Raw genomic sequence first — 14,537 nt, 5'->3', positions numbered from 1 at the left:
GGAAGCAAGTGCGATTTGGGTGACACCTTTGAGGACTGGAGTATTTGTGATGTTGAAGTTGATGTGGAGGAGAGCCCACTTAAAGGAGCACTTGATATCCGTTGAAGCACCTGCTGTTTTTGTGCCTCATCTGGAATTTGTAGCGATTGGCGTGGCCGTAAGAAAGGGATCTTATCACATTGTCCGCTAAAAGAAGTAGACATTTTAATTTGGCTGGAAGATGGTCTTTCTTCTGCAGATGTTACTGTTGCTTTAACACCTACCCCACGGACACAACCTTTTTTCCCCTTCCCAACACGCCTATTCCCCTTTCCACCAGCAGCAGGCCTTTTTCCACTCATTTTGGTGGTTAACTAATTCACAACTCTGGAGTTGTTTGCACAAAAAAACAATGGATGGTAACCGAGCAGAGCTGAGTGGCCAAACTGTGGTATTAGGCCAAAACTATTGGCTGGGTTAGATGCAGAAAAAAATTATTTTGAATTTGCAACCTGATGGAGGTCAGTATAGATGGACTAATACAAATAGTCCCACACACTGCTAGAAGCCCAAATATTTTTTCAGAGGTACTGTAGATGCAGATAAAAATTATTTTTAATTTGCAACCTGATGGAGGTCAGCATAGATGGACTAATAGACCAAGTCCCACACACTGCTAGAAACCCAAATATTTTTTCAGAGCTAGATGCAGAAAAAAATTATTTTTAATTTGCAACCTGATGGAGGTCAGTATAGATGGACTAATAGACCAAGTCCCACACACCGCTAGAAGCCCAAATATTTTTTCAGAGCTAGATGCAGAACAAAATTATTTTTAATTTGCAACCTGATGGAGGTCAGTATAGATGGACTAATAGACCAAGTCCCACACACTGCTAGAAGCCCAAATATTTTTTCAGAGCTAGATGCAGAAAAAAATTATTTTTAATTTGCAACCTGATGGAGGTCAGTATAGATGGACTAATAGAACAAGTCCCACACGCTGCTAGAAGCCCAAATATTTTTTCAGAGATAAATGAAGAAAAAAAATATTTTTAATTTGCAACCTGATGGAGGTCAGTATAGATGGACTAATAGACCAAGTCCCACACACTGCTAGAAGCCCAAATATTTTTTCAGAGCTAGATGCAGAAAAAAATTATTTTTAATTTGCAACCTGATGGAGGTCAGTATAGATGGACTAATAGACCAAGTCCCACACACCGCTAGAAGCCCAAATATTTTTTCAGAGCTAGATGCAGAAAAAAATTATATTCAATTTGCAACCTGCTGGAGGTCAGTATAGAAGGACTAATAGAACAAGTCCCACACACTGCTAGAAGCCCAAATATTTTTTCAGAGCTAAATGAAGAAAAAAATTATTTTTAATTTGCAACCTGATGGAGGTCAGTATAGATGGACTAATAGACCAAGTCCCACACACTGCTAGAAGCCCAAATATTTTTTCAGAGCTAGATGCAGAAAAAAATTATATTCAGTTTGCAACCTGATGGAGGTCAGTATAGATGGACTAATAGAATGATGCTATGCCCAAAAGATTTTACTTCACTAGGTGCAGTAAAAAAATTGGTATTCTATACACAGGTGGTATATCTTGCAACACAGATAGGCTACTCCACTGACTAACACACTCTGCAATAGGCCAAAAAGGATTAGCTTTGCTAGATTCAGCCAAATGCTGTGAAAAAAACTTGCACAGTGTAACATACCTGGCGGCGTCCTTGCATAGTGGTCCATCTCCCACTGTGCAAGAGCGCGCACTTGATCTCCTGTCCAGAATGTCTCTCTGGCTTCCCTCCATGCTGTCTGTTTGTGTCTGTTTCTGCTGCTTAAGGGCGGCGCCCGATCACTTCCTGGTTTTTGTACCTGCTGTGGGTCACACCCCTTGTGCGTCCTCAGCCTATTGCTGTCTGTCACCTGGTATATAGCTCTGCTGCTCCCATCTATCCCTGCCTGAGCATAGTGTTTCATTCAGTGTGTGCTTGCACTCTGAAGGTGCCAGGTCCCGTTCTGTGTTCTCTTGTCTGCCTATCCTGGAGGCTGTATTTCCAGGCCTGTCTGAACACGCTCCTAGCCTGTTCCTCCTGCCTTCTAGGGGCCGATTACCTAGACCCGTTCCTGTATCTTGTCTGACCTGTCTGAACACGCTCCTAGCCTGTTCCTCCTGCCTTCTAGGGGCCGATTACCTAGACCTGCTCCTGTATCTTGTCTGTCCTGTCTGAACACGCACCTTGCCTGTTCGTCCTGCCTCTCTGGGGGCCGTATTCCCAGACCCGCTCCTGTATTCCGCTGCAGTGTCGGTCTCCTCCGTACACTCAGTTCCAGTCTGAACTCTCTCCTATCCTTTACCTGTTTTGCCTCTATGTCCGTTCCCTTCCTTTTTCTGCAGAGTCTGAACTTGTACCTAACTCCTGCTTGTTGTCTCTGTACTCCCGTTTGTGAGTTTGTGGTCCACTCGCTACTTCTCTGCTAGTACCCTGTGGGTGTCTGGCTCTGCCTTTCCCTTCCTGTCTGTTCCGTGTGAACAGAGCCCTGTCCCCCCTACTCAGCCTAGCCTGCTCTGACTCCTTTGCTCACCGCTCCGGTGGTTCTAGCCTGCTCTGACTCCTTTGCTCACCGCTCCGGCGGTTCTAGTCTGCTCTGACTCCTTTGCTTACCGCTCCGGCGGTTCTAGCCTGCCCTGCTTCTGCCCACTGCTCCGGCAGTCCTGTCCTGCCCTGCTTCTGCCCACTGCTCCGGCAGTCCTGTCCTGCCCTGCTTCTGCCCGCTGCTCCGGCAGTCCTGTCCTGCCCTGCTTCTGCCCGCTGCTCCGGCAGTCCTGTCCTGCCCTGCTTCTGCCCGCTGCTCCGGCAGTCCTGTCCTGCCCTGCTTCTGCCCGCTGCTCCGGCAGTCCTGTCCTGCCCTGCTTCTGCCCGCTGCTCCGGCAGTCCTGTCCTGCCCTGCTTCTGCCCGCTGCTCCGGCAGTCCTGTCCTGCCCTGCTTCTGCCCGCTGCTCCGGCAGTCCTGTCCTGCCCTGCTTCTGCCCGCTGCTCCGGCAGTCCTGTCCTGCTCTGCTTCTGCCCGCTGCTCCGGCAGTCCTGTCCTGCCCTGCTTCTGCCCGCTGCTCCGGCAGTCCTGTCCTGCCCTGCTTCTGCCCGCTGCTCCGGCAGTCCTGTCCTGCCCTGCTTCTGCCCGCTGCTCCGGCAGTCCTGTCCTGCCCTGCTTCTGCCCGCTGCTCCGGCAGTCCTGTCCTGCCCTGCTTCTGCCCGCTGCTCCGGCAGTCCTGTCCTGCCCTGCTTCTGCCCGCTGCTCCGGCAGTCCTGTCCTGCCCTGCTTCTGCCCGCTGCTCCGGCAGTCCTGTCCTGCCCTGCTTGTGCTCGCTGCTCCTGCAGCCCCGTCCTGCTCTGTTCTTGCCCACCGCTTCGGGCGTTCCCTCTCTGCTGTGGTTGTCTACCGCATCTGCGGTTCTGTGACCCAGTCTGTACTGGGTCTTAACCTTTCTGTGCTCCAGCCCGTCCTTTCGGCCAGTACCTCCCTGCCTGCATACTTGCCTGTATCCACCCATCTGCATACCTGCCGTGTTTGCTTATATCCACCAGTCTGTGCCAGCCTAACCTGCCTGTTCCTGAGTCCCAGTGTGTACTGGGTCCTATCCCGCCTGTGTTCCTACCTGCTAGTGCCTCCCTGTCTGCACTCTAGCTGTGCTTGCCTGTACCCCTCTACCTGTATTGTTCCTGAGACCCAGTGTGTACTGGGTCCTATCCCGCCTGTGTTCCTACCTGCTAGTGCCTCCCTGTCTGCACTCTAGCTGCACTTGCCTTTACCCGCCTGCCTGCATACCAGTCGTGCCTGCCTATACCCTCCAGTCTGTGCGCCAGCCTAACCAGCCTGATCCAGTAATCCCTGTGTGGGTCAACCCCCGTGTCCGGAGTTTGACCTGGAGTAGCACCTGGTCCCTCTGCCCGGTTTCTCCCTGGTGCACTGGCGTCGTATGCCGTCGTGCCATCTTGGTCGGATCGGCCAGATACTTAGTCACGCCCCTCCAGGCACTCTCCGGTTCATGGTCCAGTGGAATCACTACAATCACACGCACACGCCGCTCAGCCCGGGCATGTGCATAACAGCATGCTCAGGCCATGGTTCCCGTTGAGCCCCACGGCCTTCGCTCTCTGAGAAGTTTTCCAGCGAATACATGCATTAAAATAAATAAATAAATATTTTTTTTTTCCCTTTAGCTGAGTTCCAGGCGAATTACGCACCCGTCCAGATGGATCTATCTGCTCTCGTTCCCGCGGATCCGCTACGTTATTATGGGGATCCTAGACAAAGTCGTGCATTTGTGGAGCAATGCATGCTACACTTCAAGTTCTACCCTCTATGTTTTCCCACCGATCGGGTTAAGGTGGCATTCATTATGTCTTACCTGGCGGGTGATGCCTTGGAATGGATCAACCCCCTATATGAAACACAGGATCCGATCCTCCTGGACCTAATGGCCTTCCTGGTGGCCTTTCTAATGGTCTTCGATGATCCTAACCCGGAGGCTCCTGCTGAAGCTTCACTTCCCAATATCCCGGAGCAGCCCCAATGGGTAATGTGTGTGGGTAGCGCAATAGTCCTCCAGCCCAATGAGACTACTGCCCACCCAGAATCCTCACAGGGTGACTACGCTTTCCGGAATACTTCTCCCAACCTCAAGAGGCAGTCCAGACGTGCTAGACGTAGAGGCAAGCCGTCATGCCAGGGTCTGTCCTCCCTGAGACCTCCTGACCCCAACCTTGAAGTCCCTACTGAAGCTTCATCTCCCTGTATCCCGGAGAAGCCCCAACGGGTAATGTGCGTGGGTAGTGCACCAGTTCTCCTGCCCGAAGAGACTTCTGCCCATCCAGACTCCACACAGGAGAACTTCCTGCACCCGGCATCAGATGCTTCACCCACTTTAACCGGTGTGCATGTCCAAGGATGCTCCAAAGCTGTGGTTACCTCAGAGTCTGTGCACCTCTACTACCTGGCGGAGGACCCCCTGTTGCCTCCTGAATCCTCCGGGATACCACTCGATGACAAATGGAGAGAGAATTCTCTACACCCGGTACTCGATACTTTGTCCGCTTCGTCCTGTGAGCCTGACAATGGGTACCCCAAAGTGGTAGTTACCCCCGAGTCTCTACACCCCTCCGACCAGGCGGAGGACCTCCAGTTGTCTCCTGAACCCTTCGGGGTGCTACCTGGTAGCGAAAGGACAGAGACTCTCCTATACTCTGTACCTGATACCTCGCTCGCTTCGTCCAGTGAGTCCAACCTAGTGTACTCCGAAGCAGAGGTTACTCCCGAGTCTCTACACCCCTCCGACCAGGTGGAGGACCTCCAGTTGTCTCCTGAACCCTTCGGGGTGCTACCTGGTAGCGAAAGGACAGAGACTCTCCTATACTCTGTACCTGATACCTCGCTCGCTTCGTCCAGTGAGTCCAACCTAGTGTACTCTGAAGCAGTGGTTACTCCCGAGTCTCTACACTCCTCTGACCAGGCGGAGGACCTCCAGTTGTCTCCAGAACCCTTCGGGGTGCCACCTGGTGGTAAATGGACAGAGACTTTCCTATATCCTGGATCTGATACCTCGCTTGCTTCGTCCAGTGAGTCCGACCTAGTGTACTCTGAAGCAGAGGTTACCCGTGAGTCTCTACACCCCTCTGACCAGGCGGAGGACCGCCAGTTGTCTCCAGAACCCTTCGGGGTGCCACCTGGTGGAGAATGGACAGAGACTTTCCTATACTCGGTACCCGATACCTCGCCTGCTTCGTCCAGTGAGTCCGACCTAGTGTACTCTGAAGCAGATGTTTTCTCTGAGCCTCTGCACTCTTCTGACCCGGCGGAGGACCTCCAGTTGTTTCCTGAATCCTCCGGGGTACCACCAGAAAACAAAGAGACAGTGACTTTTCCTCATTATGTACCTGATAACCCGTCTATTTCTTCCTGTGAGCTTGACAAGATGTACCTCGAAGCAGAGATTACCCCCAAGTCTCTGTCCCCCTCCAACCCGGTGGAGGACTTCCAGTTGTCTCCTGTACCCTCTGGGGTGCCACCTGAAAATATGTGGAGAGAGACTTCCTTGTGTGCTGTTCCTGGTACTCCACCCGTTTCGTCTGTTGCTAAGGGTGGCTGGATGGGAGGTAGCATCCTAGCTACCCAGAGGAGACCAGTTTTTCCGGTGGACAGGGGAAGTGATCTCTTCGAAGTGAAGAATTGGCCCTCGAATTCCCTGCGGAAGATTCTGGCAGGCCTGAAGAAGAGGGGGCGTAAGGGGGGGGTACTGTAACATACCTGGCGGCGTCCTTGCATAGTGGTCCATCTCCCACTGTGCAAGAGCGCGCACTTGATCTCCTGTCCAGAATGTCTCTCTGGCTTCCCTCCATGCTGTCTGTTTGTGTCTGTTTCTGCTGCTTAAGGGCGGCGCCCGATCACTTCCTGCTTTTTGTACCTGCTGTGGGTCACACCCCTTGTGCGTCCTCAGCCTATTGCTGTCTGTCACCTGGTATATAGCTCTGCTGCTCCCATCTATCCCTGCCTGAGCATAGTGTTTCATTCAGTGTGTGCTTGCACTCTGAAGGTGCCAGGTCCCGTTCTGTGTTCTCTTGTCTGCCTATCCTGGAGGCTGTATTTCCAGGCCTGTCTGAACACGCTCCTAGCCTGTTCCTCCTGCCTTCTAGGGGCCGATTACCTAGACCCGTTCCTGTATCTTGTCTGACCTGTCTGAACACGCTCCTAGCCTGTTCCTCCTGCCTTCTAGGGGCCGATTACCTAGACCTGCTCCTGTATCTTGTCTGTCCTGTCTGAACACGCACCTTGCCTGTTCGTCCTGCCTCTCTGGGGGCCGTATTCCCAGACCCGCTCCTGTATTCCGCTGCAGTGTCAGTCTCCTCCGTACACTCAGTTCCAGTCTGAACTCTCTCCTATCCTTTACCTGTTTTGCCTCTATGTCCGTTCCCTTCCTTTTTCTGCAGAGTCTGAACTTGTACCTAACTCCTGCTTGTTGTCTCTGTACTCCCGTTTGTGAGTTTGTGGTCCACTCGCTACTTCTCTGCTAGTACCCTGTGGGTGTCTGGCTCTGCCTTTCCCTTCCTGTCTGTTCCGTGTGAACAGAGCCCTGTCCCCCCTACTCAGCCTAGCCTGCTCTGACTCCTTTGCTCACCGCTCCGGTGGTTCTAGCCTGCTCTGACTCCTTTGCTCACCGCTCCGGCGGTTCTAGTCTGCTCTGACTCCTTTGCTTACCGCTCCGGCGGTTCTAGCCTGCCCTGCTTCTGCCCACTGCTCCGGCAGTCCTGTCCTGCCCTGCTTCTGCCCACTGCTCCGGCAGTCCTGTCCTGCCCTGCTTCTGCCCGCTGCTCCGGCAGTCCTGTCCTGCCCTGCTTCTGCCCGCTGCTCCGGCAGTCCTGTCCTGCCCTGCTTCTGCCCGCTGCTCCGGCAGTCCTGTCCTGCCCTGCTTCTGCCCGCTGCTCCGGCAGTCCTGTCCTGCCCTGCTTCTGCCCGCTGCTCCGGCAGTCCTGTCCTGCCCTGCTTCTGCCCGCTGCTCCGGCAGTCCTGTCCTGCCCTGCTTCTGCCCGCTGCTCCGGCAGTCCTGTCCTGCCCTGCTTCTGCCCGCTGCTCCGGCAGTCCTGTCCTGCCCTGCTTCTGCCCGCTGCTCCGGCAGTCCTGTCCTGCCCTGCTTCTGCCCGCTGCTCCGGCAGTCCTGTCCTGCCCTGCTTCTGCCCGCTGCTCCGGCAGTCCTGTCCTGCCCTGCTTCTGCCCGCTGCTCCGGCAGTCCTGTCCTGCCCTGCTTCTGCCCGCTGCTCCGGCAGTCCTGTCCTGCCCTGCTTCTGCCCGCTGCTCCGGCAGTCCTGTCCTGCCCTGCTTGTGCTCGCTGCTCCTGCAGCCCCGTCCTGCTCTGTTCTTGCCCACCGCTTCGGGCGTTCCCTCTCTGCTGTGGTTGTCTACCGCATCTGCGGTTCTGTGACCCAGTCTGTACTGGGTCTTAACCTTTCTGTGCTCCAGCCCGTCCTTTCGGCCAGTACCTCCCTGCCTGCATACTTGCCTGTATCCACCCATCTGCATAACTGCCGTGTTTGCTTATATCCACCAGTCTGTGCCAGCCTAACCTGCCTGTTCCTGAGTCCCAGTGTGTACTGGGTCCTATCCCGCCTGTGTTCCTACCTGCTAGTGCCTCCCTGTCTGCACTCTAGCTGTGCTTGCCTGTACCCCTCTACCTGTATTGTTCCTGAGTCCCAGTGTGTACTGGGTCCTATCCCGCCTGTGTTCCTACCTGCTAGTGCCTCCCTGTCTGCACTCTAGCTGCACTTGCCTTTACCCGCCTGCCTGCATACCAGTCGTGCCTGCCTATACCCTCCAGTCTGTGCGCCAGCCTAACCAGCCTGATCCAGTAATCCCTGTGTGGGTCAACTCCCGTGTCCGGAGTTTGACCTGGAGTAGCACCTGGTCCCTCTGCCCGGTTTCTCCCTGGTGCACTGGCGTCGTATGCCGTCGTGCCATCTTGGTCGGATCGGCCAGATACTTAGTCACGCCCCTCCAGGCACTCTCCGGTTCATGGTCCAGTGGAATCACTACAATCACACGCACACGCCGCTCAGCCCGGGCGTGTGCATAACACACAGCACTGGCACAGACCTGCCTGGCAAAAACTGATAGGAACTCATATAACCTAGTCCTGAAAAGGACTCCAATTACAATTAGTCTTTACTCCCACAATCTATCTATTTAAGAGCACAGACCTGCCTGATAAAAGTCGTAGGAAATGCTGTAACCTAGTCCTTAAAAGGACTGCAATCACAACTATTCCCTACTCCCAAGCTATCTGTATATTTGTGCGAAAATTGGCTTGAAATTAACAAGGTATAGCGCACACAGCAACAGCGGTGCCGTCTAACACGCAGCTGCAGCAGTGAGAAAATGGTGGCGACGGGGAAAATGGCTTGGTCTTATAGGGCAAGGACATGTGACATACACTGCCAATCACACATGCCCTTGCTTGTGTGAAAAAAAGCATTTCGCTCCGTGTGTGCGCTGCTGATAGGCTGACAGATTGCACCTCCCCACTGCAAATGCGGGAAAGAGAAAAAAAAAAGGAGATCTTCATTGTTCCTGCAGAGATCCATCCCCTGCCCCTCCCCCCGCCCCGCTGTACACTCAAACTGCGTATTAACATTAATTTTCATCATTACTGAGAAAAAATCCAGTTATGATTTTGGTGCACGAACAGTTATCGAACATAACCTCGAACAGCCGAATTTTTCTCAAATTGTTCGTGTTCGCCGACCGGCTCGAACACCGCCCAAAACAGCTCGAATTTGAGATTGGCGAACAGTTCGAGTAGAACAACGCTCATCTCTAGTCCCAACCCCATTTATAAGGCAAGAAATCCCACTTATTAAACCTGACAGGGCACACCTGTGAAGTGAAAACAATTTCCCGTGACTACCTCTTGAAGCTCATCAAGAGAATGCCAAGAGTGTGCAAAGCAGTCATCAAAGCAAAAGGTGGCTACTTTGAAGAACCTAGAATATGACATATTTTCAGTTGTTTCACACTTTTTTGTTAAGTATATAATTCCACATGTGTTAATTCATAGTTTTTATGCCTTCAGTGTGAATGTACAATTTTCATAGTCATGAAAATACAGAAAAATTTTTAAATGAGAAGGTGTGTCCAAACTTTTGGACTGTACTGTACTACTAACTGTTACCATACAGTACGCCTGTATGCTATCCCAGTCGGGACCACCTATTCATAATATACCTTTCATCCATCAATTCACAGCTATGTACATGCAGGCACTGCCCCTCCTACCCCGGCGGAACATCTGTATTCCCAGGATAATGCCACACAAACTTATACAAGCTGGCACCATCAGCCCATCCTACTTGGGCAAGCATCGCCACTCCCAAGACTCTGTTACACAACTTTCCCTATTCACATGCCACCAGCACCTCCGATTCAGGAGAGCATCATCGCTCTCATGCCAACGGCGCACCTAGCCCATGTGGTCGCCCGACATCTTGGGCCCCGCATCACTGCCAGGATGATGCGACTTCGGTGGGTGGTGCCTGTGCTTCCTACTTCCGGTTCTGCAGCATGCACCATTATTTAAACCTGTCCCTCCACAAACACAGCTACTGCATGCATGAGGTTTAGGCACAGGAGCGCCTCCAAATTACAAATGGTTATGCACTACCCAGAGAAACGCAGCAAGACTGGCACCAAACTAGCAAAGTTGCAGCCACAGATGCACTTGGCGCAAGCTGCCCAGCTAGGCGAGTGTTAGAACCCTCCTGTTGTTTTTTTCCATCTTGTGTTTTGCTGTCACGTGACCATCTGCCTTTATATTCCAGCTCCGCCCTTATGGCTGTGCTGGACTTCAGTGTTTGACTGTTTCTCTAGCCTGGTGCTTCGGTGCCTTTCTCTGTCAAGTTCGCTTGGTCCTCTGGAACCTCTAGTACATTTTTGTCAGTTTGTCTTTTTGTGTTCTGCAACAACTTTTCTGTTTAGGAGGTGTCCCATTTTTGTCACAGTCCTTAGTTCTTTTAGGGACCCCTCCTTTAATTCTATAGGTCTTTGTTCAGACTAGCCGAGGACTAAGGCGGGTCTGTTCACTAGGAACAGGCAGCCCGCTACATCATAGGGATTCAGCTTAGTCTTACTGTAGGGACAGCTTTCCCCTATCTTTCCTTAGTACATTTTGCAGATCATAACAGTAAGTCCAGCCCAAAAAACTAAAAGGAAAGAAATTCGGGGATCAGTATGGTTTCCGTCCAGGATTTGGCTCAACACCTGCAGGGATTGTCTCTGGAGGTGGCCGAGCTTCAGCAACACGTGAGTAGCTGTTCTGGAGCGCATTTTGTCGAACCCAAGGTAGGACTGCCTGATGTTTTTTATGGTAAACAGCAAGATTTTTTTTCCTTTAAAAATGCTTGTTTGTTATATTTTCGTTTGAGACCAAGGTCCTCTGGGAATGAATCACAGCGCATTGGTTTTATTATGTCACTTTTGCGCAATGAACCAAAATGGTGGGCCTTTTCTCTCCAACCTAATGATCCGTGTTTAAGGTCTGTTGAAGAATTTTTTTCTGATATGGGGCTATTATATGACGATCCTGATCGAATCTCATCTGCTGAAGCAGAACTCAGGCATTTGAATCAGGGGTCAGATGATGTTGAAAATTATTGCACATACTTCAGGAGATGGGCTTCAGAAGTTAAATGGAATGATCCTGCGCTGAGATGTTTATTTCTTGCTGGTCTGAGTGAAATGGTTAAGGATTTTCTAATTGCATTTCCTGCACCTGAGACTCTGCAGGATGGCATGCAGTTAGCTGTTCGTGTAGACAGGAGACTGAGGTGCAGGCGTAATGAGATAAAGACTCCTGTAATGTCAGTTCCTAGTCTCCAGAAAATCAGCTCTGATGGCGGAGAACCAATGGAGGTTGGGGCGATGTCACTCCGCTCTCAGGAATGAGACCGGAGGTTTACCGAGGGATTGTGTCTTTATTGTGTTAAAGCTGACCATTTGATTAAGCATTGTGAGAGAAGTTTAAGTAAAGAAAAAAAAAGGTCAGTTACACCCGTATTGCTTGTTTATACTCTGCAGGAGTATATCTTTCTGGGAGTACTACTTTGCAGGGAGATTTGATTGAATTTCAGGTATTTGTGGATTGTGGTTCAACACTTAGTGTGATTGATAAAGGGTTTTTGTAAAAGTTTAAATTGAAATCCAAACCTTTGTCATCACCTATTTCTGTGATTGCAATTGATAACACTCCGTTGAAATGTATTACTCACAAAACTGCTGCATTTCCCCTCATTATCGATAGAGTTCACCAAGAAATTTTGGACTTGGCTGTTTTAGATAATTTACCCTCTCCAGTTGTTCTAGGATTGCCTTGGTTAAAACTGCACAATCCTTTATTGGACTGGTCTACTAATGTGATTAAGTCTTGGAGTCCGAAGTGCTATGATAAATGTTGTAATGGTCGCATTGCGGCTGTGGAAAAAGGGGAATTACCGGTACCTATTCAAGATTTTTGGAGGGTTTTTTCGGAGGAGGAGTCGCAAGTTTTACCTCCTCATAGGGATTATGATTGCGCCATTGAGTTAGTTCCGGGAGATACTCTTCCCAAGAGTCGCTTGTTTAATCTGACTATCCCTGAAAGCAAGGCCTTGGAGCAGTACATACAGACTACCCTGGCTGCTGGTCACATTAGACCTTCTAAGTTGCCTGTGGCAGTTGGATTTTTCTTTGTTAAAAAAAAGGACGGCGGTTTACGTCCATGTCTGGATTTTCGGGAAATTAATAAGATTACCGTACGCAATTCCTACCGATTGCCATTAATTCCTGACTTGTTTAACCAGTTAGTGGGGGCCAAGTGGTTCTCCAAAATTGATCTCCGGGGGGCATACAATTTGTTACGAGTGAAGGAGGGTGATGAATGGAAAACTAGTTTTAACACTCCGGTAGGTCATTTTGAGAATCTGGTGATGCCTTTTGGTCTTACCAATGCACCTGCATTTTTTCAGAACCTTATTAATGACATCCTGAGACCTTTGATTGGTAAGAATGTGGTTGTGTATTTGGATGACATTTTGATTTACTCACCAGATCTAGAGTCCCATTGGCAGAGTGTACGTGAAGTTTTGCAGTTATTGAGTGATAATTCACTCTTTGCTAAGCTGGAGAAATGTGAGTTTGCTGTGCAGAAAATTATTTTTTTGGACTACATTGTCTCCTGCGAGGGGTTTGAGATGGACCCTGTGAAGGTTCAGGCTGTGCAGGAATGGCCTAGGCCTATTGGTTTGAAATCTATACAGAAATTTTTGGGTTTTGCCAATTATTACAGGAAATTCATTAAGAATTTTTCTATAATTGTTAAGCCGCTGACCGATCTCACCAGGAAAGGTGCGAATACGATCCAGTGGACTACTGAGGCCATTGAAGCTTTTGTGTATCTTAAGGAGAGGTTCAGTTCTGCCCCTATCCTTATGCAGTCTGATGAAATCAAGCCTTTTTTGGTCGAGGTCGGTGCTTCATCGGTGGGGGTCGGAGCAGTTTTGTCTCAGGAGAACAAGGGTGGAGTACATCCTTGTGCCTTCTTTTCCAAAAAAATTTCGGAAACCGAAATTAATTATGATGTTGGAAATCGGGAGTTGCTGGCTATTTAACTTGCATTTGAACATTGGCATCATTTTTTGGAAGGCGCTAGATTTCCTATTCAGGTTTTCACAGATCATAAGAATTTGATCTATCTGGATGCTGCCAAGTGCTTGAATGCCCGTCAAGCTAGGTGGGCACTTTTTTTTTCTCGGTTTAATTTTTCTGTTACCTATATCCCTGGTACTAAGAATGTTAAAGCCGATGCTTTATCTCGCAGCTTCTCTCCTACGGTCGGTGCCGAGGAGGAGAAGAGCATTTTACAGAAAGGAGTTGTGGTGGCGGCATTGGACTCCGTTTTGGAGAATGGGATTCTGAAAGCTCAAGATGATGCTCCATCTAACACTCCCCATGGGAGGTTGTTCGTGCCTAGAGCCTTTAGGAGAGATTTGTTTATGGAGTAGCCATGAGTCTCAGTTGGCAGGTCATCCAGGAATTTCAGAGACTAAGAGACTTATTAGTCGCAGTTTTTGGTGGCCTGGATGGCAGAAGGAAGTCATCAAGTGGGTGCGTCAGTGTACTGTGTGTGCTAGGTCAAAGGCTTCACATACTCCTGCTGCGGGGTTTCTTTGCCCTCTGGAGGTTCCTAGTGTGCCTTGGACGCATCTCACAATGGATTTTATTACTGATCTTCCTGTGTCCGAGGGTTTTACTGCCATCTGGGTGGTCGTGGACTGTTTAAGTTGCCCTGCGCCAAGACACTCGCTAAGGTGTTTGTTAAGGAGATTGTCAAGCTCCATGGCGTTCCCACGGATATTGTTTCTGATAGAGGACCTCAGTTTGTGGCTCCCTTTTGGCGTGCTTTTTGTGACAGGTTGGGAGTCCATTTGTCATTTTCGTCTGGTTATCATCCTGAGTCTAATGGACAGACTGAAAGAAAGAACCAGGATGTTGAACAGTTTTTGCGTTGTTTTGTGGCGGACAATCAAGAGATGTGGTCTGAGTTTCTGTCTCACGCAGAATTTGCTCTTAACAATCATACATCCTCCTCTGCTGGGTGTTCTCCTTTTTTTTGTTGTACTGGGAGACATCCATCTTTTGGTTCGTTTTCCAAATTGGGGTCGGCGGTGCCGGAGGAGGAGAATTTTTCCGGTGATTTGGAGAGAGTTTGGACTAATGTACGTTGCAACCTACAAGAGGCTAACAAGAAGTCCAAGAATTATTTTGACAGGAAACATAAGGAGGCTTTGTTTACTATGGGTGACATGTTTTTTTGTCCTCGAGGAACCTGCTGTTGAGGATTCCCTCTAAAAAACTGGGTCCTAAGTTTGTGGGTCCATTTAAAGTGCTTCGGGTTGTTAACCTGTCTACTGTTAAGTTGGATGTCCCTACTTCCTGGAAGATTAATCCTGTGTTTCATGTTTCCTTGT

Source organism: Phyllobates terribilis, unplaced genomic scaffold (assembly GCF_046119375.1).
Source record: "Phyllobates terribilis strain yellow unplaced genomic scaffold, ASM4611937v1 Scaffold_4__5_contigs__length_816908805, whole genome shotgun sequence".
NCBI classification, from domain to species: domain Eukaryota; kingdom Metazoa; phylum Chordata; class Amphibia; order Anura; family Dendrobatidae; genus Phyllobates; species Phyllobates terribilis.
This window is presented reverse-complemented; position numbering follows the sequence as displayed.